The sequence below is a fragment of the Empidonax traillii genome, unplaced genomic scaffold (genome assembly GCF_003031625.1).
Source record: "Empidonax traillii isolate 1590-97213 ecotype Southwest subspecies unplaced genomic scaffold, ASM303162v1 scaffold9:size3134949, whole genome shotgun sequence".
In the NCBI taxonomy this organism is placed as follows: Eukaryota; Metazoa; Chordata; class Aves; order Passeriformes; family Tyrannidae; genus Empidonax; species Empidonax traillii.
This window is the reverse complement of record NW_020955202.1, coordinates 775,503-798,802: the sequence shown is the minus strand read 5'-3', so window position 1 is coordinate 798,802 and position 23,300 is coordinate 775,503. Positions and strand designations below refer to the sequence as shown.

The 23,300-nt window shown below is 42.4% G+C and overlaps 1 protein-coding gene across 1 annotated transcript in view; it reads right to left on the bottom strand.

Moving 5' to 3' along the window:
• SPATA13 (spermatogenesis associated 13) overlaps window positions 1–15,405 on the bottom strand; it is a 72,204-nt gene extending 56,799 nt beyond the window's left edge. The window contains exon 1 of the mRNA XM_027884142.1: window positions 15,200–15,405. The gene's annotated coding sequence lies outside the window, so the exon portion shown is untranslated. The remainder of the gene's footprint in view (window positions 1–15,199) is intronic.
• Between the last annotated feature and the right edge of the window lie 7,895 nt (window positions 15,406–23,300).

The following is a 23,300-nucleotide window of genomic DNA, read 5'->3' as shown; positions in this document are numbered from 1 at the left end:
TAAAATCTTTGTGTTGAAGAATCTTGTATGCAGCATTCCTATGTATTTACCATATGAAAACAAAGGTCTGGGAGTGTGCTGGTGAAAGTAAAATTAAGTAGTCAAGGCAGAAATAATCTAAAGTTGCAATCAGAGCCTTCTAGTTAAATATTGTGCAAACTGTGAGCTGGTTGACATCAGCTAGAATCTACTTTGAGCAAGCTGCACCTGACAGTGTGGACAAAATGGATGACCCAGGGTGGCACACACTGAATACACATTTCACATCCGTGAAAGTAAAATTAACAAGGAACCTCAAAACTTTATTACCCAGCTCTACTTTTTGCAGGTGTCAGCAGCAGAACCAAATGCCAAAGTTATACCTGATCATTTACTGTAGCAGATGAAAGAGGCAGAAATCAACGGTATAGTTATGTCTTTGAGAGCTGCGAAGTGGCACAGGGTGAACAGCAGGCACTGTGGGTGGGGAGCGGAGTTATCCCAGCAGCAGAACAATGTGGAAAACCAGACAGACACCTCCCAGAACGATGGGACATGTGCCTCCCTGCTTTTGCTGCATGGTGTACAAGGGGGGTGTAACTACACTTTGTCCCAGAGTCCCACATTTATCTCGAGAGCCTGGCATCACACACAGAAATACAGAGTGCCCCTGCTTTGTGCTCTTCAGTCAGAAGGACCCATACAGCTCCCTCCTATATATCCCTATACAGAATACAAAGTTTTATATAACCAATCTGCTAGAATATGATTCAATCTTCCCTTTTCCTCCCCAGAGGAAATATCAACTTTTAATTGCATTTTTTTCTGAATTGTAATAGAAAGATTGTGAAGAATAACTGCAATTGTGAATGCAAGAGAACACTAATTCAAAGAGAAATTAGTTTCTGTCTTACAGTTCTTTTAGTTATTCCATGAATAATCAAAATGATAATTTTTAGTGGCAATATCACATTAATTTCTTAGAAGTGGAAATGCTAGTAGATTTCCTTAATAATAGATTTACATAACCAAGAAAACTTTCAAAATGTAATTAATAATTTATGATCAAGTATGAGGCTTCATATTGTGTTACATGCAATAATCTGAAATTCAGACACTATTGAATTCCCTATTATTAGTTAGATTCTTTTTGGTGGAATACTCTGCTGAACCCAGTGCGAAGGAAATTAACTGTATGAGAGTATAAAGACAGAAATACAACTCTGCAATGTCTGACATATACTCAAAGCCTTCAGTGGAAAGAAGGAAGCAAGTTCCTGACAGCCATGCTCTTCTCACGCTAGACTGGCCTTTTACAATTTTAAGCCTTCTGAGTCAGACACAAGGTCCACTAAAGTTAAGGGGACTTTCCTCTGATTCTTTAAAGCTTTAGGTAAAGATTATCAAAAAGGCTAATTCCAAGCAATTTTCTTGGTCTCAAATCACTCACCAGGGTCCTCATCTAGGGTGTTGCCATATGAATGCTGATTTTCATCGTGGTCCTGGGAGGCAAGGAAATGCAAAAATACTACATATATTTTTGTGGTTTGAAATTTTAGGAGAAACTGAAATGCAAAAAACACTACATGACACAAATTGATCTCTCACAGATCCATTCACTAAATAGCTGGTTGGGTTGAGGTTGGAAGACACCTCTGGAGATCATTCAGTCCAGCCGCCTCACAGAAGGTTTGAAATTGGAAGACATCTGTGGAGGTCACCTAGTCTAATGCCTCTGCTCAAAGCAGAGTCAGTTAGAGCAGGTTGCTCAGAGCCATCTCCCGTCAACTTTTAAAGTTTTTTGAAGTCTACAAGGTTGGAAAGATTGCCTCTTGCCTTTTTACTGGATACCAAAGAGAAGAATCTGGCTCTGTCCTCTTTATCCTCTTTACTGCTTCACTGCTATCAGGTATTTATACACATTAATAAGATCCCCTCAGCATCCTTTTCTCCAGGATGAACAGTCCCAGTCCTCTCAGCCTCTCATCATATGTCAGATGCTCTAGTTGGTGCATCAAGTACTATTCCCAGTCTGTATCCCCTGCAAGCTTGCTGAAGGTGCACTCTGTCCCACTGTCCTGGCAAAAAATGGAGATGTTAAACAGATGGATTTCATGCCGTTGATCACACGTCTTAGAACCCAATGGTTCAGCCAGTTTTTAAATCTGCCTGACTTTCCACTTGTCTAGTCCATACTTTATCAGTTTGCCTGTAAGCATGTTATCAGAAACAGTGTCAAACATTTTGCTAAAACCCACTCTCTCTCCTTGTCCTTGGAGCAGCTCATTTTGTTATAGTAGGATATCAGGTTGACCAGGCATGATTTCCCCTTGTAAATCCATGTTGACTACTCCCGATCACTTTTTTGTCCTTCATATGTTTGGAAATGCTTTCCAGGAAGATTTGATCCACCTTCTTCCTGAGGACTGAGTTGAGACTGGTTAACCTATACTTCCCCAGCTCCTGCTTGTTCCCCTGCTTGAAGACTGGAGTCTTCCAGTCCTCAGAAACCTTCCCCAGTCACCACAGCCTTTCAAATGTCATAATGAGTGGCCTTGCAACACCATCAGCCAGCTCCCATGTGGGATACACCCCATGGGTGTATCCCATCAAGTCCCATGGCCTTGTGTATTCAGTTTTATTTAAATGTTCCTTGAACTGATCCTTACTGAAGATGTTCTCCTTTTTCCATTTCTAAACCACTCAAGGCCTGGATTTGTTCAGGGCTGGTATTACTGGTGAAGACTGAGGAGTAGGCAGAGTACTTCAGCCTTCTCCATGTCCTTTGTCCCAGATCCACTGGGATTCAGCAGCAGGTCTACATTTTATTTAGTTTTCCTTTGACTGCTGATTCCCTTGTCGAAACCTTCTTTGTTGTCCTTTATATATCTCACTAGATTTTAGTTACCAGTGAGCATTGCCTCTCCTAGCCCCAACCCTGCATGCTCAGTCAGTGTCTCTCTATTCCTTCCAGGTCACCTGCCCCTGCTCCTACCTCTCGGTGGTGAGTTGACCTTGGCTACCAGATGCCTACCCAGACATGCTCTCTCTCCCTCTCCTTAACAGGGATGGGGGGTGGGGGCAAGGGGAGGAAGATAAGATGGAAGGTAGGTCATAGGTCAAGATATCATGGGTCAAGATAAAGACAGGGAGATCAGTTACCAGTAACTGTCACGAGCAAAAGAGTTTACTTGGGGAAAAACTGATTTATTCCAATTAAAATTTGGATTTTATTTATTCCAATTATTATTTTAATTGTTCCAATTTTATTTTTTTCTAATTAAAACAGGTTTGGATAGTGAGAAACAAAGACAGATTAAAACAACACCTTTCCCCTCACCCATCCTTTTTTTCCAGGCTCACCTTCGTTTCTCCATTCTCCTCTCTTCAAGCCCACCCTGCCTAAGTGATGTAAGTGAATGGGGGACTGTGATAAGTTCTGGTCAGCTTATCACAGTAGGTTTTTGCTGCTTCTTCCTCCTCACACCTTTCCCCCACTCTGTTGTGTGTGGAACCCTTTCCATGGGTTGCTGTCCTTCAAGAACTGTTCCAGCATGGGTCCTCTCCATGGACTTCAGTTCTTCAGCATGGTTATTCTAAGGGGCACAGCTACTGTTAGGAGTACCTGCTCCTGTGGGTGCTCTTAAAGGACTGTAGTTTCTTCAGGAAACATCCAGTTTCTCTGTTGTGGATACCTGCTTCATTGTGGTCTCTCCATGGATTGCAGGAGAACATCTGCTCTGGTACCTGGAGCACCACTTCCTCCTCCTACTTCTCTGACCTTGGTGCTCACAGAGCTGTTTCTCACACTTTCGCACTCCTCGCTGTCTGTGCAGTGTTTTGCCTCTTTCTTAAATACATTTTCCCAGGGGGCACCATCACCTTTCCTGATGGACTCAGCTGTGTCCTACAGTGGAGCTGGCTGGAACTGCCTGTGTCTTACACAGGGCAGCCCCAGCATCTCTTCACAACAGAGGCGACTCTGCAGCCCACCATAGACAAAACCCTGCCATGTAAATCCACTACACTCCTGTATGCTACCATCTGATGTTTGAGTTGTCAGAAGCTCCTTGTTCATCCATGCAGTCCTCCTGCCATCCTTGCTTGATTTCCTTCTTGTTGGACATGGAGCATTCAAGAGGCGATTCTTGAAAGTCAACCAACTATCTTCTCTCTAGGATGCCCATGGCTGTGATCCTACTATTTGTCCTGTTTCCTCCCCAAAGGATCTTGTACTTCATCACTATTGGTCACTACACTCAAAGCTGCTCCCAGCCTTCACATCCTCAACCACATATTTCTTGTTTGTTAGCATGAGGAGGTTCGGCAGAGTGCTGTTCCTCATTGGCTCCTCAGTCACCAGAGTTAGGAAGTTATCCTCAATGCACTTCAGAAACCTCCTGAATTGCTTGTGCCCTGGCAGATATGGGAATGGTTTAAGCTCCCCACAGCAACCAGGATTTGAATCCTGTGATGGTTTAGGTAACATTCCTGTGGCTGCAGATTTTCTGCCTTTGATTGCTCCTAGATGGAAATCTGTTACATTTTCAGAGGATCATTTCCTTTCTGGAAACTGCTATTACTCTTTACAACCACTGCCAGCAGTCACAAGCAAAGGGAAGAAGGCTTAAGAAGCCTTGAATATTAAACACACTGCTAGGAGTACTATTTTCACACTGGTGGTTTGAGTTTGGACACGTTAATAAAGCAACGCATCTTTCCCACGCTGTATATGTTCCACAAGTAAAAGAGGTGACTTTCACAACCATTCACCCACTACTTTTCGTCAGCTTGAAGTTCAATTCAAAAATATAGAAATATGGAATACACAGTTCACTTACCAACAGTTCATGCCAAATCTTCAACTATAGTAAGAACACAGAAAAAAAACCAAAGAAATAAACTGGGGGTGGGGGGGGGAAGGAAGAGAAAAGTAGGTATGTCTACATGTTGCTATATCAATTACATTAAGGCATCTCAATCTTAACAGCCCCACACAATACAAAGCAGGCCCTGAAAGAGGGGCAATCTTCCCTGCAAATATTTAGGTTAGCAACTGCAAAGTAATCCAGGCACAGCACTATTCATAAGACCAGTTCATCACCAGGTCATACAAGGCAATTAAGCCTGGACAGTAGATGCAGAGGGGAGCAGATTAACAACCACCAAGATGTTTTAAGTTATCCTGGTTTATTTTTAACAATATTTTTAAGCCTTTGAGAAGATTAGTTCCTCAGCCCAAGAGCTGTGTACCTCACTGCTGCTAAGGTAAAAGTGATGTACTGACTGAGTTCCCAGCAGAGGAATATTCTTTGTAGGGCTTAGGAGTAACACTGCTTTGATTCTGCTATTGTCAGTGCACAAGAAACACCACTGTCTTTCACCTTGAAAGTCTGATTTCTTTGCAACAAGATGAAAAAGTTCCTATAATTTTCTCTCTTCCTTGTTCTCTTTTTCATGCCATCATGCAGAAAAAACACAACAGATTACATCCATAAAAGCAAAAGCTGCTAATCTGTATTATTTAATATTTAGAGCTTGTTTCATAAGGAAGACTGTAAAACCTTCAACAACCACATTAGCTCTTCAATATTATCAATGGTAAGTAAGGGAGTTTCTACCACCGAAGTTAAAACACAGCTGATAAAATACAGAAATATATATATTTTGAAAGCAGATGAGATGTCAATATTTAAAATAAAAAATATGCACTGGAAATAAACAGTGAAAGATCTAGGGCAAAATTTATAGCCAGATTTCTGAATCTCATTCTCAAGAGAAAGTTGTTAGGAAGGACCTGCTGCATTAAATTGGATGAAAAGGCCATCTAACCAACTCTCTTTTCACCAAGTGGCTTAAGGAGGAACAGGAAACAAAATGAATACAGAAAATTTTTCCCTCTACTTTACTTTCCTATCTTCTGGAAATCTACAATTTAGAGTATTCCTAAATCAGAGGCTGCATGCAGAGTACACTGTTTTCTAATTCTATTGGGGCACTTTTCCACAAATTTTCCCACTTGCTTTCTATTTTCATTAATTCTTTGGATTTCACTGAATTCCCATAACTAATTGGTAACCCAAATGAAAGATATTCCTTTTGGTTTGATTTTAATCTCCTGACCAGGTGATGCTGTGTCTGAAAACCTACTCTCACCACAGGGTGCTGAAACCTGGGTGCTTCCAGCCTCCCAGACATTGGTGTTGGAAGAGGTGAAGTAACAAACAGGAAGGATGGGTTTCCAGGAGAAAACGAGAAAGGGAAACACAGTCGACATATAGGCAGATATGCAAGTTAAGTTTCTGAACTATTGCCCAAATATTTAAATTATGGTCATACTTGCGTCTTGTACCATTAGGAGGGGATTCTTGGTTTTTAACAATCTCAATGACTGTACTATATAAATCATAAATAAATGATTCATTCCTTAAGAGCACGCTGTTCTTGATTTTTTTCTTCTATCTTCTCTTCATGCTACTCATATTTTATGCTGTCATTCAGGTTTTAAGTAACATATTTAACTCACTCAACTCTTCTACAAGCTGAAAAGTCCAAGCCCTACTAATGAATGCCACCATATCCCCAAAGTTCCTTCTTCCTCTCTCAGCAGCCAGTTCACCAGGAAGTATTACATTCCATATTAACCTTTTCACAAGAGTGTGACAGTGAGGTATTTAGCCAGCTTGGCTATTTTCTTCCTGGATAGCTAAGCTGTTCCATCAGCAACATAAAAATGTTTTAACAACACAGCAACAAACCTCCCAGTGTGCCAAGGAGCCACAGAGCCCTTGGTTCGTTGTGGGAGGTTACTTTTAATTACAAGGTCCTGATTAACACACTGGAACAAGGCAATAGCTTACTTCAAACAGCTCCAAAATCATTATACTTAAAAATGCTGACCTTTGTCATAAGCAAGGACAAGTGACAAAGACAAAATGAAAACTGCTTTGGCTTTGAGTGAATTTGAAATTCTGCGACAGAACTTTGCAGAAACCCAGTAATCTATAAAAGCCAACTTTCAAACACCAATTTTGTAGTATCATAAACAGTCAAACTCTTCTCATTAGTAACCCAATTCCCAAATTGATGGTATCAGTTAGGAATTTGCTTTTAAATAAGGTTTCTGTACAAGATTTGCCTTCTAAACTTTTGCACTGATTTCATTTTTCTAGTTGGTGCAACCTAACATATGCTCCTCCTTCTCTTTATTATTATTGTTATTTTAATCTGGTTTATTTAGTCTGTTAATTGGTAAAGCATATTACTCATGCAGTTTGCCCAGAGACAGCATTATCTGCTTCTTATAAAAAGCATTCTGGTTGTAATTCCGTCTCTGCAACAGTATTAAGACAGGGACAGATCCTGGCTTCATTTAAAGCTCATAGCTTCTGTCCTTCCATATGGAAGCAGAACATGAAATTACCATAATTAAGAACTAGTTGAAAATACAAGAGAATAAGGAAGTACACTCCTCATCACAGAAATGCTAAGCGTGGTAAAAATTAATCTAGGGCCTTTGATAGAAAAGAAAGATTCTTTCCTTCACTGGAAAGAATCATTAGAAAGAAGGAAACAACTGGCAAAACGTGAGCTAAGCTCAGCAGCTGCTGCAGTGCCACCTCAAGAGGGTACCTGAATGAGTTGCTGAACATCTGAACTTCGGACATTACAACAGACTTACTTTCTACTGCCACACCTGCATGAAAGCCTTCTTTATTTTCTCATCCTAGGAAACGGAAGCCATATGAAAGAGAACAACTTCAGAATACGTAAGCAGTGCTGGCAAGTTTGATCTAGAGCTATAAAATACAAGTAAAATGGAAATCACTGGGATGATTAATTTATGAAAATCTCTATTTCTGAATTTAATTTAATAAGGAAAACAAATGGCAAAAGCTGACCAAGATAAAGAATAAATTACTTGTTAAAGCTAACAGGGTGCAGCTGATGCCTAATAGGTAAGTCAAAGTCACTTTTAGCTACAGTTCAATGGGCGAAACCAACCAACAGGATGGTTTGGGTGAATGAAAGAAATGAGTTGGCTTTAAATAAGACAGCTGGTTTTTGCACACCAAATTAACTTTTACTTGATGCTACCTGTGCACACAGCAGTGGGAAAGTTGGCCTCCCGAAAACAATGCTGATGGTTGGGAGTATGTGTAAGGTAAGCCCTGTGTAGAGGCAAAGCCAGGTTATGGTGTAGTTAAACTGCCCTTGAATTTGTTTAACATAATCCAGTATGTTTTCCGGGAGGATAAAGCATCCACATATCAGAAAATAAAAATATGAAAAAAATTACAGAAATGTCAAATATGACTTTATGACTATTAAACAAATATTCTGGATGTGATCAAAGGGCCTTGCCTTGAAGCCAAGCAGCAGTGGTGTCACAGACTGAACTGCAACTGCGGGTCAGGCACATTCCAGCTGAGTCACATACAGAGGACAGATGTAACAGAGAGACACATACCTGAGACATAACTGATACTGTCCAAGTGTCAGTCTCTCACCTCCCCCTTCTGTGAGCCAACACACAGCTTGGAGAAAGCTGTGTGTATCAGCAGGGATTGAATTTTCTCCTGGCTGGACCCAGGATAAATGAACCACTCTAATACTGTAGATATCAGCCTTTTGCTGCAGTTCTTGTGTGCTGAGTACCCCTCAGCTCTTCTGTTGAACCTCAGGCTCAATCGAACTGTTTAGACCAAATGACTAATCAAAACGAGCTCTTCAGTAAAGTTGTGTCTCCATTTACAGTCAGCCTACCTAAGACTCAAAATATTCTGATAAAGCATGCAGAAAACTTATTCTAAGTCAAAATCAAGGGCTTCTATGGAACATGTGGTGAGAGCAATACTAAGAAAATTTACTGTTTCAAAGATTAAGTGTCCTGAACAGAGATCTTAGACAAAGATGAATTATGAAAAAAAATTTGGTGCTTTTCATTAGCAGGAGGCATGGCATTCTTCTTCCCTTCCAGTTTCCCTTCAGGAAGACAAAGAAGGGAAAGAGACATAGGAATGTTAAATGATGTAATATCTCAGACATATAATTCTTTGTAATGATGTAGGTGCTTCGCTTGTTAACTTGGCATTGTGTGCCAACAGTATAAGTGCATACAGATTTAGGAGGATGTTTGTTTAACAGACTGACTGTTGAAATTTGCAGTGCGCTTGGAGATGGATTAAAATTGTGTGATAAGTAACTCTTTTTATCACATTAATGTGTATTATTATCTGTTATCTTGGCTTCATGTAATGACAATTCAGGGAGCAAATGTAAGCCAAGTTTTTGTTCCTATTGAATACTGCTGTATTTCACTGATATGAGTTGGGGGTTTAGTCCTGTAAAGTGTTTTCCTTCTCTTTAAAATTATCCAGCTAGCACAAGTGAAACAACTTCTCCAGGACACATACCTACATACTATGTTAACACTTTGAGAACAACTGCAAAATCAAATTCTCAAAAGATGAACTAACACAAACTACTATCTCTCCCTCAGAACAGAGAATTAACCAAAATTAGACATTTCATGTGCATTATCAAGGATGATTAATGAGGTTTCCAGTAGAGACTGATAACCATGTGAGTGAAGAACAGAAAATGTGATGCTTATATTTAAAAAAGAGGAGATTTGCCTGGGAGATTAAACAACTCTTTAGTCTGACTCTGAAAGAAGATTTTACAGTCAAATCTGAAGGCAGAAGTGGCTGAGAGATAGGGTGCTTTGTTCCAAGTGAAGAGGAATCATGTACCATAACGAAGTAGATGATAGGATTCAGGAGCGGTAGCTGTGCACAGTGAAGAGAGGAAGGTTAGGCAATTTCAGGGATCAATCAGGGATCCAGGTGGAGAAAAAAAGTGATGTGAAGATCATTATAAATGTAGCAGTAAGGGCAAACACCACTGAGGCTCAAAGACATCACTCACTGTGCCTGTGATAAAGCAGTGCTTTGCCTCTGCAGGGACACTGGGCTGTCATCCCCTGAGCAACCATGATCCCTTCTCCCTGTCTTGTAGTTTGAAAGGTCTGTTCTGTAGGGAGCTACAGACTAGGAATCAGTGTCAGAAAACACAGTTATTGTAGGGTAACATGTTTTTATAGAGAAATAAACCTTGCAGAGATAAGGAAGTCTGAGTCACAGTCAGTTTACCTCCCTGCTTCTTCCTGATACAGCCCATTCCCTACTGGGGGGAACTCAGCAGTTTTCACTGCTTTTCTCTGCGGGTTTTTTATCTTGGTGGTACATAGTCATTCATCACCACTAGATACCTCTGCTCTAGAGAAAGACTTGTTATTTTTCTCTGCCCTGTAGCTTCCCAGCTTGGCATGTAGGAGCTATTAAAACTCTGCCAGGAAGCTCAAAGGGAAGACTTACAACTTCTGACTTGTATGACTGAATACCCTTCACCTTCTCATCACCTACCTACTACATCTGCTTGGTGTTTTGTCATTAAAATCATATGTGTGTCTTTGTACTTGTGTGTATGTAATTATCCATCATAGCATTCTCAAATTAATACAGCATAAGACCTAAACATGCATGGCATGAGCCAGGGTCACTCCTTGACGCCATGCTTGTCTCAGTATTTTGCAATTCTACAATACCCTAGCGAGAACCATCTTTCAATTTTCTGCAGGAAAAGAAAAATCTCTTTTCTTTTAATAAGTGGTGCCAGCCACTAAAGTACTACACAGAGTGATAAACCTGTCATAACTACTAATAAAATACCTGAATAGGCAGATTCAAACTTGTAAGATTTTTCTTTTTGCTTCACTTTACTGATTGGCCAGTTGAGCCAAATATTTTGCTTAAATCTAAATCAGACCAAGATGACTTAAAATATTAATATTTCAGTGGTTCAGCTTGTGCAATTTGGGCTACTAGTTTTACACAGTGGAGGTTTACATTGTCTTGGCTAACCTTTGAATATACTGCCTTATAAAACTGGAGGTTTCTCTATGGGCAAACTATGTGTCTGCTGCCCCAATAGTGCAATTTCCTGGAAGATGGGGTTGCTTTTGACAGTTGCAGGAAGGGTCTTGAGCCTGCCCCTACTAAATCAATTCATTACACAACTGCCATTCAAAAGCTGTCCACGCTTCATGGAGCATATGAAGATTACTGCTGCTGCTGCTCTATACTGCCACAGGAGCTCACACACAGCTGTAATTCTCATCTAGTTGGGAAGCTTGTTAAAATCCTCTAATTAAAACCCTCTATGGCCTTATTCAAGTCCTTCTTGCAGCCCTTGACCTTTTCCCCTCGGCTGGGACACATACAGGTGTGACAGTCTGCTGTATCGCAGCAGGCAGGAAGAGCGTTACAGTGCCCAGCTCCTAGGGACTTCATTTTCCCATAAATAGTTAGGTCTTTGACACTTACTATTGTGTTGAATAGACTACAATGGCACTATTTTGTGAAACATAAAATTTCTGGATCTCCTGTCTGCTGATCTGCAATTACATAGTTATTATTTTCTTTAAAAAACACCACTAGAAATTCCAATATTTGGAATCAATAATTGGGCAGCAAATAGCTAAAGATACTACATCCTCGTTTGCTCACAATAACAATGTTTCAAGCCTCACAAAACAGAAATATTTATGATATAGTCACATTAAATGATTCTAATAATCATAAATAATTTCCCCTCACCCTCTCCCCTTTAAGTATTCAATGTTAAAAACATTCATGCAGCTCATTAAGAGGCACCAACTTTTTATCCAATTAACAGCCTAAGTTTATCACAGCTGCTTCATAATCCCTTGGAAATGAGTTCTGCTTATGTCCTTCTAGGTCTCTGAAACAGAATATGCAGAAAGAACAGCATCAAGGACTGACAAACCACACTGTTCCTTGTGTTTTGGAATCTAAAGGGCAGCTATATTTAGATGACAAAAACTGCACAAGAAACATGGACTGGAAGAGATACAGCAAATAGATTATGTTCTTTTCAAACCTCACAGGACAACATGTTAGCATACTTATGAGAGGAGAAACAAAAGCATGTAATTAGATAAGTGATTCTCCGCGTAGATTTGTGGCCCCTCTGAGAACAGATGACATATTGTAGTGCCACTATCAGTAATGACATTGCAAACTGGAAGAAAGGTGACAAGTACCAATTAGTCACTCATAACTTGGGCGTATTTGATTGTTCTTCACTCATCTGCTATTTGCTTGCTGATTGTACTAATCCACAAAAAGGAAAAAGACTTTGGAAAGGATTTATAATGCCTACAAGGAAATCTTCATTTCCAGCTCTCCCTGAGAAGTGCATCTCATTGGTGTACCATGTCTTCAGGAATTATGCCCATCAAGTTGCTTCACTTAAAAAGCATGAAGGAGGTGGGCAAGGAAAAACTAATGCAGTTTTAAATTCCCTTATTAGCCTTACCTGCTCAAATAGCATATTATTCCATCCAGATATGTAGTCTGGTTGGAAAAGGAGGAATTAGACCATTTGCCAAGAATTTATAGATGAGAGGTTGCAATGAGCCAATAATACCCTCAGGCATGCTGTTGCCATGCATGTGAACATCCTGCAAGTGGGATGTGATGCATTATGGATACAGAGCATGTCCAAAGTTTTAGGGAGCATAGCCCATCATGTCCATGAGACAAAATCCCTCTTCATGGCCAAAATTATATGGCTTTCCAGGATTCCTGTGTCTCCAACCAGGAAATTAGATCAGAGTGTCACAAGTATCCATACCACTCAGTGCAGCCGTGGTTTTTTGTCTTCCACAGTATACTCCTGGAGAAAGTGGCTGTTCATGGTGTGAACAGGTACACTGTTTGCTGGTGAAAACTAGGTGGATGAGGCCAGAGTGTGGTGGTGAATGGAGTTACATCCAGCTGGTCACTAGTGGTGATTCCGAGGGCTTAGCATTGGGGTCTGCGGAAGGAAATGACAGAAGGGACTGATGGCCCTGGCACATAGCACAGAACAGGTGCTGCATCCAGGGAAGATGTAGGGTCTCAACCACTCCCTCTGATCCCCTTGCAAATCCCTACTTGAGTGAAGAGGTGTAACTTAATGCCACAGTTTTACTGCTAAGTTTTCACATGTATACAAACCCCTGAACAACACAAATTATTCTAATTTTAGGATTAGCTTTATAACCATCTAGAAAACTTAATTTGTCTATCAGTCACATCTCAAGACCTAAGCTCGTGGGCACAGAGCTGTCAGAAAGCTTCAAAAAGAAATGTGAAAGGGAAGGGAAGAAAAGCAACCCTTCTTATGTTAAGCTCTGTACAGACAGTGGAAACTCTGGGCACTTCTACAGGGGCTTGTGTGGAGTAAATGCACTCAGAGCTCTGCATGAATCCTACATACTCTGCCAGCAACAAAGCTAGAACCCCAGGCAGCAATTTCTCCTTCACAGGACATGTGGAGCCTGAGGCATTCCTTAGGAAACTTGTCATGACAGGGTGCTCTCAGGTAAAGCCTAAAAGAAGCAAGGGTCCCCAAAGTGGTGACAGAGCCAGGAGAAGGTGGTACATGCTGGCCAGTGTGAGCACACATGAAAGCAGCAGCAGAATCCAGCTGGGACAGCGGGAGAGGACCAGGCTGGATGAGATGTGAGAGTGATGGGGAAGGAGCACCACACCAGAAGCTGAGGAAGAGCAAGCAATGGGAGACATGTGCGAAGAGGGCAGAGGGGCTTCTAGGTGGTTAGGGAGAGGCAAGAGAGAGCCAGCAAGGAGAAGCTGGGCCTTTCCGAAGGATGCCTCTCTCTATCGCACTGAGAGAAAACCTAGGGAAATATGCAAAGGAGCAAAGAGCTACAGTAATGTCAAAAAGGCATGTAGAAAAAAGAAAATTTCACTGAGTTTTCTATTCTTTTTATTTTTTAAGAGTGAATAAAACCGAGGTAGCCCTACACACTTTCAGCTCACAGGACCAGCCAGCATATATATACACAGATCACCTGAGGTCTGTGGCCTTGGCAGCACTGGGAGTGTTTTATTTTCACTGACATAAACCATCCGTGAACAATTTCTTCAATGCGTTAAGCGTAAACAAGCTTTCCTTTTCCATAGGTAAGTATTTCTTCCTGCCACTGTGATTTCCTCTCCTAAACCAAATATTTGTATGTGCGGAACCGCTGAAAGAAAACAAGTCTGAAGCTTCCCACTAATTACTGCATTTCCCAGGAGTTCTCCTGCAGTGTCTGGAGCTGGGGACCCCTGCAACACGTTTTATTTTGAGGAGTCTTTCCATTTTATGACTTTTGAAGCAACTGGTTGTGTTTATTTATCTTTCCACACAGCTGTTCTTTTCCTACAGAATCACTAGGATGAGTTTTCTGTGGTCTGGTACATGAGCCCTCATGCATTTCTGTTACATGGAGTCGAGGAGGCAGAAGCTTTTTAAGACTCAGAGTTTGTGGGTGTAAAGGAAGCAGAAAATGCTGCACAGTGGCTTCACTTTCACAGTAAAAAAATGTGCTTGCTTGTTGAATTCCAAAATCCTGTGAGCAAACTAGCCCAAATGAGACTAGATGTGACACATAAGGATTAGGCCGGGGAACTGCCAGAGATCTGTGCTGGGAAAGGAAGGACGAGATGTGGGCAGCTGCACAGAAGAAGGACGGTGTAACATCTGCACAGAACAACTCCAGCTACACACGGGCAGCTTCCTGCACATCTCCTCATGTCCCAGACAACACTGAATCCCCCTCAGCAACTTCTACCACTCCTCACCCATTCTAACCAGTTTCTAATACTGTCAGATCAGGCATGAACAGGAATAACCTCACGTACACACAAGACCTATCGCATGCTATAACAAAAAACACAACCACTCATGACCCCCAAATAACCTCAAACTGTGGATAGCATCACTCGACCGTGGATTACGTTTCAGGCTTTTCCACGGGCCACAGTCCCACGGGACTCCAGAGCCGCACATCCCTGAGGCTGCGGCCGAGGCTCGCTCCAGGGGGTGCGCCTGGCAGCCCACAGAGCCCTCTCCCCAACCTGGGGGCCTCCGGAGCCACCTCTGGGACATGGCAGCTCGGAGGGGTGCGCCTGGCAGCCCGCGGAGCCCCCGCTCCGCCCTGGCTGCCTCCGGAGCTACCTTTGGGACGCGGTAGCGGCGGTCACGCTCGGAGGACCGGATGCTGGTGGGCGCTCATAAGTTGGGAATGGAAGGGGGAAAGGGCACGAAAGGAAAGGAAACTCGTGAGAGCAAACAGATGCCTTACCTCTCTTCCGACTCCTCAGAAAGCGCAGCAGACGCACGTACAAATCTTTCCCAAACAAAACAGATAAGGATCTCCGCTCAGCACAAAGAAAAGCAGAGATGCTCTCGTTCTCCCCTGAACCGTCCCTCCGAGCAGCCGGTTGCCCTCCGCAAAGAGTCCCAGCTCTCCCCGGCTGCTCCAAGCGCTCGGGGGTCCCCGAAGGCGCCTCCGCCTCCGGAGCCGTTCCCCTGCCTGCTCCGCTCGGGGGGAGGAACAGCTGGAAGAGTGTCAGCACAACACGCTCCATAAATTCTCCCTCAGCCTTCTGCAGACGTAAGTCCTTGAGAAAAATGCCTAAATCCCGTCGTTTGTTGACATAGTAACCACATTTTAGTTTTTGCCCCCCCCCCCCCCTCAGAAACCCTCTGCATAAAACAATTCATTATGTGAAAGGTTTATCCAGCCTGCAGCGGGCTGGTTTGTGTGGTTTTATTTGTCCAAGGAAGAAATAGAGAGACTGAAGGTTGATACAATAGAGACTTCCCACCCAGACCTGTTGTTTCATTACAGCAGATAATATTAAGGACTTCTACAAGTCATTGAAAGAAATGTATTGTCAATAAAAGGAAAAAAATCATAATTCAGAGAAACAGCCCAGCTCTAATACGTAAGTGAAGTAGCAGTTTAGAAACTTTTGAGGAGGTCACAGAATGTTTTATATTTTTGTTTTGGCTTATTCACGTATATTTATCAAATTCTTCCAAAGACGCTTAAAACATTTTCAAAGTTCCCAATAAAATTTGTAAAGCCACAGCAGATACTGTGAGAAAGAGCAGAGGGTCAGAAACAAGCAAAGCCTGTGGAAGACTTTACTTCCCCAATCCTATGGAGATGAGCCCTATGGAGATGAGCTCTTTAGTCTCCGGGTGGCGGAGAGAAGAAAGATAAAAGAGGATTGTGCTTCAGGGATCACTTGGCTTTTAATGGGTTTTAATGCATCCCCTCATCCAAACTGCTGCTACCCTACACAAGCCAGCCTTCAGATTTCTAGTCCTTTTACTGGTAATTTAGGCTATGGGAGCAGCCTGGCAAGCATGCGCAAACCATGCTGCCCTGCAGGGCTTTTTGACCCCAGTTGCAAAAGGGTGGGGGTGGGGGGTAAAGTAACAAAACCCAAATCTTAGTACTTGGAGCTGAAAAGAGCTTTACAAGCAAGGCTTCAGAGTTTTAACTCAATGTTGCCTTAATAAAAACTGCCTGATTTACAAATATCTTTAAGGGCCTAATTGTGTATTATTTACTAGAGAAAATTTTTCTTTGATCAGAGTTAAATGTGTGTTTAAGTTTGGAAGCAGCAGAGAAGCATAAACCATGAGAGATCTAGCATTTTGGAAGTTATCTTTTCCTCCAAACTTGAAATTCATTTCAAGTGACCATAACTTTCCCATCAACACCCAGACACCCTCATCTTCTTCATACCATACTTGCCCCATTCCTCCTCCCCTCTTCCCCCAGCCCCCCACCCCATCCCATCCCCACCCCTCCACAAAATAATAAAAACAAAACCAAAACATCAGATTAATTCTTCTCCCACATCTTTTTCCTGGGTTGTGGCTGAGAATTTCCTGAGCTGTCATTTAAATGAGAAAAGAGAAGAGAGAAAGAAAGGAAAAGGCCTAAATGTGCGTTTGCAGCTTTAGAAGTCTTACCCTTTGAGGAAGTTTCATTACACTTTTCAAAGATTCTGAAATATAGTTGCATCATCAGTGTATTTCTCAAACTATATCAGCTAATATCCTGAACCGATACCTAATATATGGGTGCTATTTTAAATGCTGTAAATGTTTAAAAAACTGTTTGATATTATGGAGTTTGTAAAACTCTGGCACAAAATCATGCTGCTATGTATTTCACTGCGTATGTGAAGACAAAATATTTTCCTAAGGCAAGGTTTGGTTAATTTTTTAAAATATTTTAAAGCTCCAAGAGGGTGGCTCCACAAATAATTCAGTGAAATCCGTGGAACAACTGCAAGTGTTTGTAGCTCTGATGGCACCAAAGAGGTATAATGGAGCTTCGCTTCTGGCCAGGTCTTCTTTGAGCGTGCTGTTGAACTCAGTTCGACACTGCATATGAATAGCTGGTGAGCGTGAGCTGCAAGGCTCAAGGTGAGTGTAACCCTCATCTTTTCCTTGCATGCCCCCTGCCACAACCTGTTTGCCTTGCACTGCAGTTGTGCTGGGGCCACTGGGGCAGCCGTTTCTGTGAGCTGATTCACTTGAAAACCAAAACAGCCAAAAACCATCGTTTTGCGTTTCGTTAGCTTGCTAAGCTGACCTGGTTATAATTGTGCAACTTCTGGATGCAGTATAGGCAGACGGGTGGGCAGTGTGGCGGGACTGCAGAACAGCAGCTCCCAGGTACACTAGGTTATGCGTAATATTAAATTCCCGTCTAAGCTTGTTTGTGCCTATGTTCTCTCAGTCAAATGAGGCAATGGTCTTTCCTCATCCTACAGATTGTAAACCACTGGGTATAGAAAATCAGAGTCTTCACAAACTCAAAAACTCAACTGCGAATAACGTATCATCATCTAGCAAAAGATTATAAAATATGCAAGAAGTAAATTGGATTTATTTCTGGACACTGTGCATACCAAACAGATACTCTGATGTTAGCAATATTTTAAGCACTGAAGTCACTCTTCTCTTTGTAAATTGAGCCCAGATCCATGAAATAAACTAATAATTGGGAGTGGAGGTGGGATGTGAAGTCTTTTATGTTCTGTATTATCTTTCAATATCTTTTGTGCTAAGTCTGTTTTTCTGAATATGTTTTTGACCAAATGTGATGATAACCCACTTGGACTGTTTACTTAGAAATTTTATCATAATTAGACTGTCTTCCCACACATAGATAACTAAGAATTGTAGCAATTTGACAACACCATCCATAGGATTTCATGAGATAACAGAAAGTTGCACAAGCATACTTATTAGACTTGCTATTGAGTATGAACCCCTGTACTGATGCGATAGCAGAAAGTCCTGTGGCCTTTTGTAACAGCGTTTTAGACAGCAAAAGAGTGAAGGAACACAAGAAATGGGCTCTGGCCCAGAGCTGTGAGCTAAAAGCATTAACAGCTGCTTAGTGCTATGTTTGCAAATGCTCTGGTTCCTGTAGAAACACCTAATCCTTCCTGAATTCTGGCCAGCCTTTATGGTTAAGTGCAGACAGTAAAAGGCTGCTCTGGATTACCTGCTTCTTATCTGTATGATCCGTTTTGTGTGACAATGGATCTTCGGCTAGAATTTTAAAGCTTAATTATTCTGGCCACTTATTCAGCATCTATTTACATTGCAATGTGCGCCAAAGACCTTATCTGGTGGGGAAGGGAAGGTGGGGTGGGAAGTTTGGGTACCACCTTAGCCATAGGGGAAAAAATAAGGCAGGGAAAGCATAGGAACCACAAAGCACTTAATGCAAATCATAAACTTTCTATAGGCATCCTTGAACTATTCCTATAGAATGTGATACTGATATATGTCCGGCAGTGGAAGTCTCAAATATCCTTTCAACAGTGTCTGGAGGGATTTAGCAGATTGTCAGAGCAGGGTCTGAGAACTGCTTTCCATTTCAAGGCTGACCCCCTTGGTGCTCTCACCATAAATTGGGTTTTACAGAATCATTTCCTTAGGATCCTACTCAGTCTAGCAAGACGCAGTCCACAAAAGGCCACTAAATACTGAAACAAACTTAAAAGGCAAAACCCGGGAAAAAAGCACACAGCAAACAAACAAGAAGCTTTGTGGTGCACTATTTGAAAAGCTAAAGCTGAAATTCGTGGTTTTTTAAAGGATGTCCATTATACAAAGCAGACCAATGAACTGAGCGCATTTTGTGGCTGTTTCACTTGCTTAAGTTTTCTAAACTTTGTACGTGTACCCTTGTTCAGTATGGTGTTCTGGAAAATATCTTGGCATGACCTCATTGGACTTCATTGAATCCAGACCCTAAATACCACAGTGTTGGATATATCAGCTATAGCAAATAGACAGGCTATGTCTGATGAGGCAGGTGCTCTATATTCAAACAGGAATGCAAGTGCAATGCATTGGTTACCTACAGCTCTTGGTGAAAAAGCTGTGCCACTCATTGCAGCAGGTGATGATGAAAAGGTTGTCCTCTTTAGCTGAAGCTGGAGTTTGTCTGACTTCACCATTACCTAATTTATCTCAGTGACCAGAAAAATCTTCATTTTCTTCCTGTGGGATTGTTCTACCCACATTAACTCCTTGACCTGCTCACCACAGAGTCAAGATGAGCATCAGTGCCGCTCCAAGGGAAACAGCAGGAGTGCACCAAAGTGGAAAGGGGAGAGAGGCTGCCTGGCACTTTTTGGCAGTAGTTATCTTTTAGCCCAGTTCAAACACACTCCCTGACTGGATCCATAGGGCACAGTCAGAGATGTTGTCCAGCCCACGAACAGGGTGAAGAGGTTATTTCTTTATCCCTCTCACACTTACATGAAGATTATTGTCTCCTCAGATCTGCCAACAGTGTGGCACGTTTTGTCCCCTCCCCTTCTCAGTCTCAAAATGATCTGGAAAAAACATCTATGAACATCCCTGAGGCTAGTACAGATCATTTCACAGAACTGTGCCAGGAAGTGATGAAATGAGCAATTATGTCACTGTATCAGAGGGTAGGGTATCACAAGGTGCGTGCCTTAGTTAATGGCTTGTTACCACAGGGCAGAGAGTTTCCTCTCTCCCTTCTGGGCAGTGGCATTCACACCCACCTAATGCCAGTTCTACTGTTCCTCTGACCATTTGATGAACCAATTCATCTCACTCAACTGCTAGAAAATGCTTCTTTTATTTTCCCTGTCTTTCTACAGCCTGTGAGATGAACCAGCTCATGTGGGAGCAACAGAGCATTTCACAACGTGCAGTCAGGAACCAGGACCATGCTTGGGTTGGAGTGCATCCTGATGGGAAAGAAGGGCTCAGTGTACGATAACATCTTAACTTGGGTCAGCTGCAGCCTCCCATTAACAATAGCCATTACTGCTATTTCCTAGATGAGCCTGCGGTCTGTCCCAGTACATACTTTACAAGCTGTGGTGAGGATAGATGGATGGTTTGCACAATGCTGGAGACCTTTCATCTCCTCTCAAGGAAAAGCTCTTTCTTGACTTAGACAGGAACAACTCCCGTGAAAGTGTTAATTTGTTTAAATCTGCTATGCAGCTCCTTTGCCCTTCAGGGTCCTGGGAGCTTTGAATCACCAAGGTGTCCGTTCAGATGATGCAATACTTGTACTTGGACACACTGCCAGAGGACTCTGGCAGAAGAAAAATCAGGAAAAAAACACAGAAGAATAAATGCTCTCTTTTTATCGGTCCTTGTTACATTCATTTGAATTCCTGCCTTCTCATTTACCAAGTTACCTGATGATTCTTGACTGCTTTGCTTGCAAGCCTACACCAGCTCCCACCCCAGCCCTGGTACAGATGCTGACATCAACTTCGCCCCTCCCCTCCGGCACTCACCTGCTAATGAAATAAAACTGCAAAGAGGAGGAAGGAAACTCAGGGAGTGTCAAATGGCAGCCTGAGTGCCAGCATACCATAGCAGGCTGGTGCAGTAACCCCTGGCTTTGCTTCAGAAAGATTTGGGTAACTTAACTCCTTTTTTTGTTATATTTTGTAGCAAATACTTCTAGGCTGACATTTTGCCTCCTCTCTTGCTGGCTTTTGTGCTGTGCAGGTCACTGTAGCTGGTCATGCTTCAAACAGGGCTGAACACTTGTGGGAGTGATTTCAAATTACTTTCTAAATGTTCTGCTTAGAGGGAGGCATAACATTTTAAGGAGGTAGTTTGCCTTCTAAAAAGGCCTCTAAAGGTCTCCCAACACTAGTGTTCAAATTTCTGGCTCAGCTGATTCAGCAAGTTGAAAGATCAGTTTGCATCATACTTTGACTGACAGTTTTGAATTTCCTCCTTTAGCTGCGATTCTTCTGGATGAAAAATGCTCAGAGAGGCAAGACTTGAAAGCTGTATGCTTTCCCAAGTACAGCCTTCTTGTGACACAACATCAGGCAATCAGTCAGTCAATATTGGAACATTGCTCTTTAAATAGGTAATATATCTGCAGGTAGCCCAAGCTGTGATACCAACTCCACCAGTAACCTCTGACCACCGAATCAAGTTAAAATCTGTCTGCCACAGATTTTGCTATCCTTCTCTCCAATTCCCCTTCCCATCCATCCCCATTTCCACATTCCTCTCTCTCCCTATTCACTTGTCATGACTTAATTCTCTGCTGTTCTTGTGAATTGAATTGGCTTATTCTTATTCTGTAATTGGAGCAGTGTCAGAGCTGGCAACAAGGCAAGTAGCAAGGATACATGATGAAGAGAAGTGGGAGAAAGAATGGGTGAAGAGGCTGGATTTCACTCTTGCCTAAAATGCGACCTAATAAAGAGTGAGAAGGCGGGGCAGGGCACAAAGAGTTGAAAAGCTAGATATACAGTGCAGGTAGCAAGTCATGCTGGACTTGTGTCTGCACAGGATGCTATAGTCTGAGATGATCCCAGAGAGTAGCTGTTTTCCCATCCTGCTTATATACAGGTTCAAGCCAACACGGGAGCAAAGAGCTGACCATTGTTCAGTTTCATGTTCCAGGCAGTTTTGGCATGAGCCCACAGGTCTCCAGCACTCTCCAGTCATGCTGTATATTCAAGCAACTACAGGAGGAAAGGGTGTGGCACTGGGAAGCACATCTAATTTGTCTAAGTTCCCATTAAGTAAGGCCTCTCTTCTTTTACAGGTCAAGTTTCACTCTTTGGCAAAGCACACCGATAAGCCTGGCTTCTCAGGCCTCTGGGAACACCAGTCAGGAGAGCAAACCCCCATGGAGCCAGCAGTTCTGGTAAGCTCTGTGGACCTCAGCTGGTGGCTGCTGTCATGCTCCCTGGGATTTACCACATGACTTGCCTTACTTGGCATTTCCCATTAGCTGGACTATCCCACGCTGAAGGGCTGATTAGCTATCTAGTTACAATGGTCCTACCCCAAAAAAATGACTGACAAAAACAACCCCCAAGCTCACAGAGTTGGCCACTTCTCACCTGCCATGTGGAAACAGAGAGAAAGCCTTTGAGCAGCCAGTTCAAAAGACCTAGTGGTATCTGTGCTGAGGTCCTGACAGGATGACTTCATATTTTCCTGCCCCAAGGCTTTTTTAGCAATATGTATGTAAAAGCTGAAGCTGAGCACATTTTAAAACTCATCGGTCCTATATGTAATCAGTGCCTTATTAGATTACCAGCAATGCGAAGGGACTAATAGTTGATTTGGAAGCTACCTGGAAGTAGCTTTTTCATTTTATGTTCACTAGTGTTTTTCCATGTTGCTCCACGTAACTAAATTAAGTGTTCTGATAACAGTGCTAAGAGCAGTTCAAAAGCCAACATATTAAATAAACTTGGCCACCTCTCCTATTTTACATGCCATCTCTTGCTCACAGCCTGTAGGTTTAAGTGCCTGGCAGCTGGAGCCAGGGTACAGAGCAGAGTCCTTGGAATACACTCTTTCTTGCTTCATCTGTCTTTTGAGTTTGTCGACCTTTACTCTTATCTGTTCACCAGGGCAAGAAACACAGAGCTTTTTTGCACAATACTTCAGACACTGATCTGCAGCCCAGATGGTTGGAGGCCTATCGGGACCAAAGGAGGAGAGTGGTTTAGAACTACCCTGTGAAGTCTTTAAACCTCAAGACTGCAGGAAGACTTCAGTACAACAGCAGGGTACTGCCACCATCCACTCCAGCCACTATACTGCCAGGATGCCAAGAAAATCAGGAGAGTTTGTTTTTTTTCCGGATCACCAGTACAGTATTAGTCTGAACATAGCTTAGTCACTGATGGATATTATGGAGTTATAGTCATATTTTCTTTTCCACCCTCAGCTGTTAGTTGGGCCTCCCAAGCTGTCTGCCCTGGAGCCTGGCAAGGCAATATTTGTGGCCAAGTCCAGAGAAGGGCCATAACTCATTTGCTGGCTTTTAAGGGCAGGAGCAGGTATTGGGAACAAAGTAGTCTCTTGTTCAGAACAGA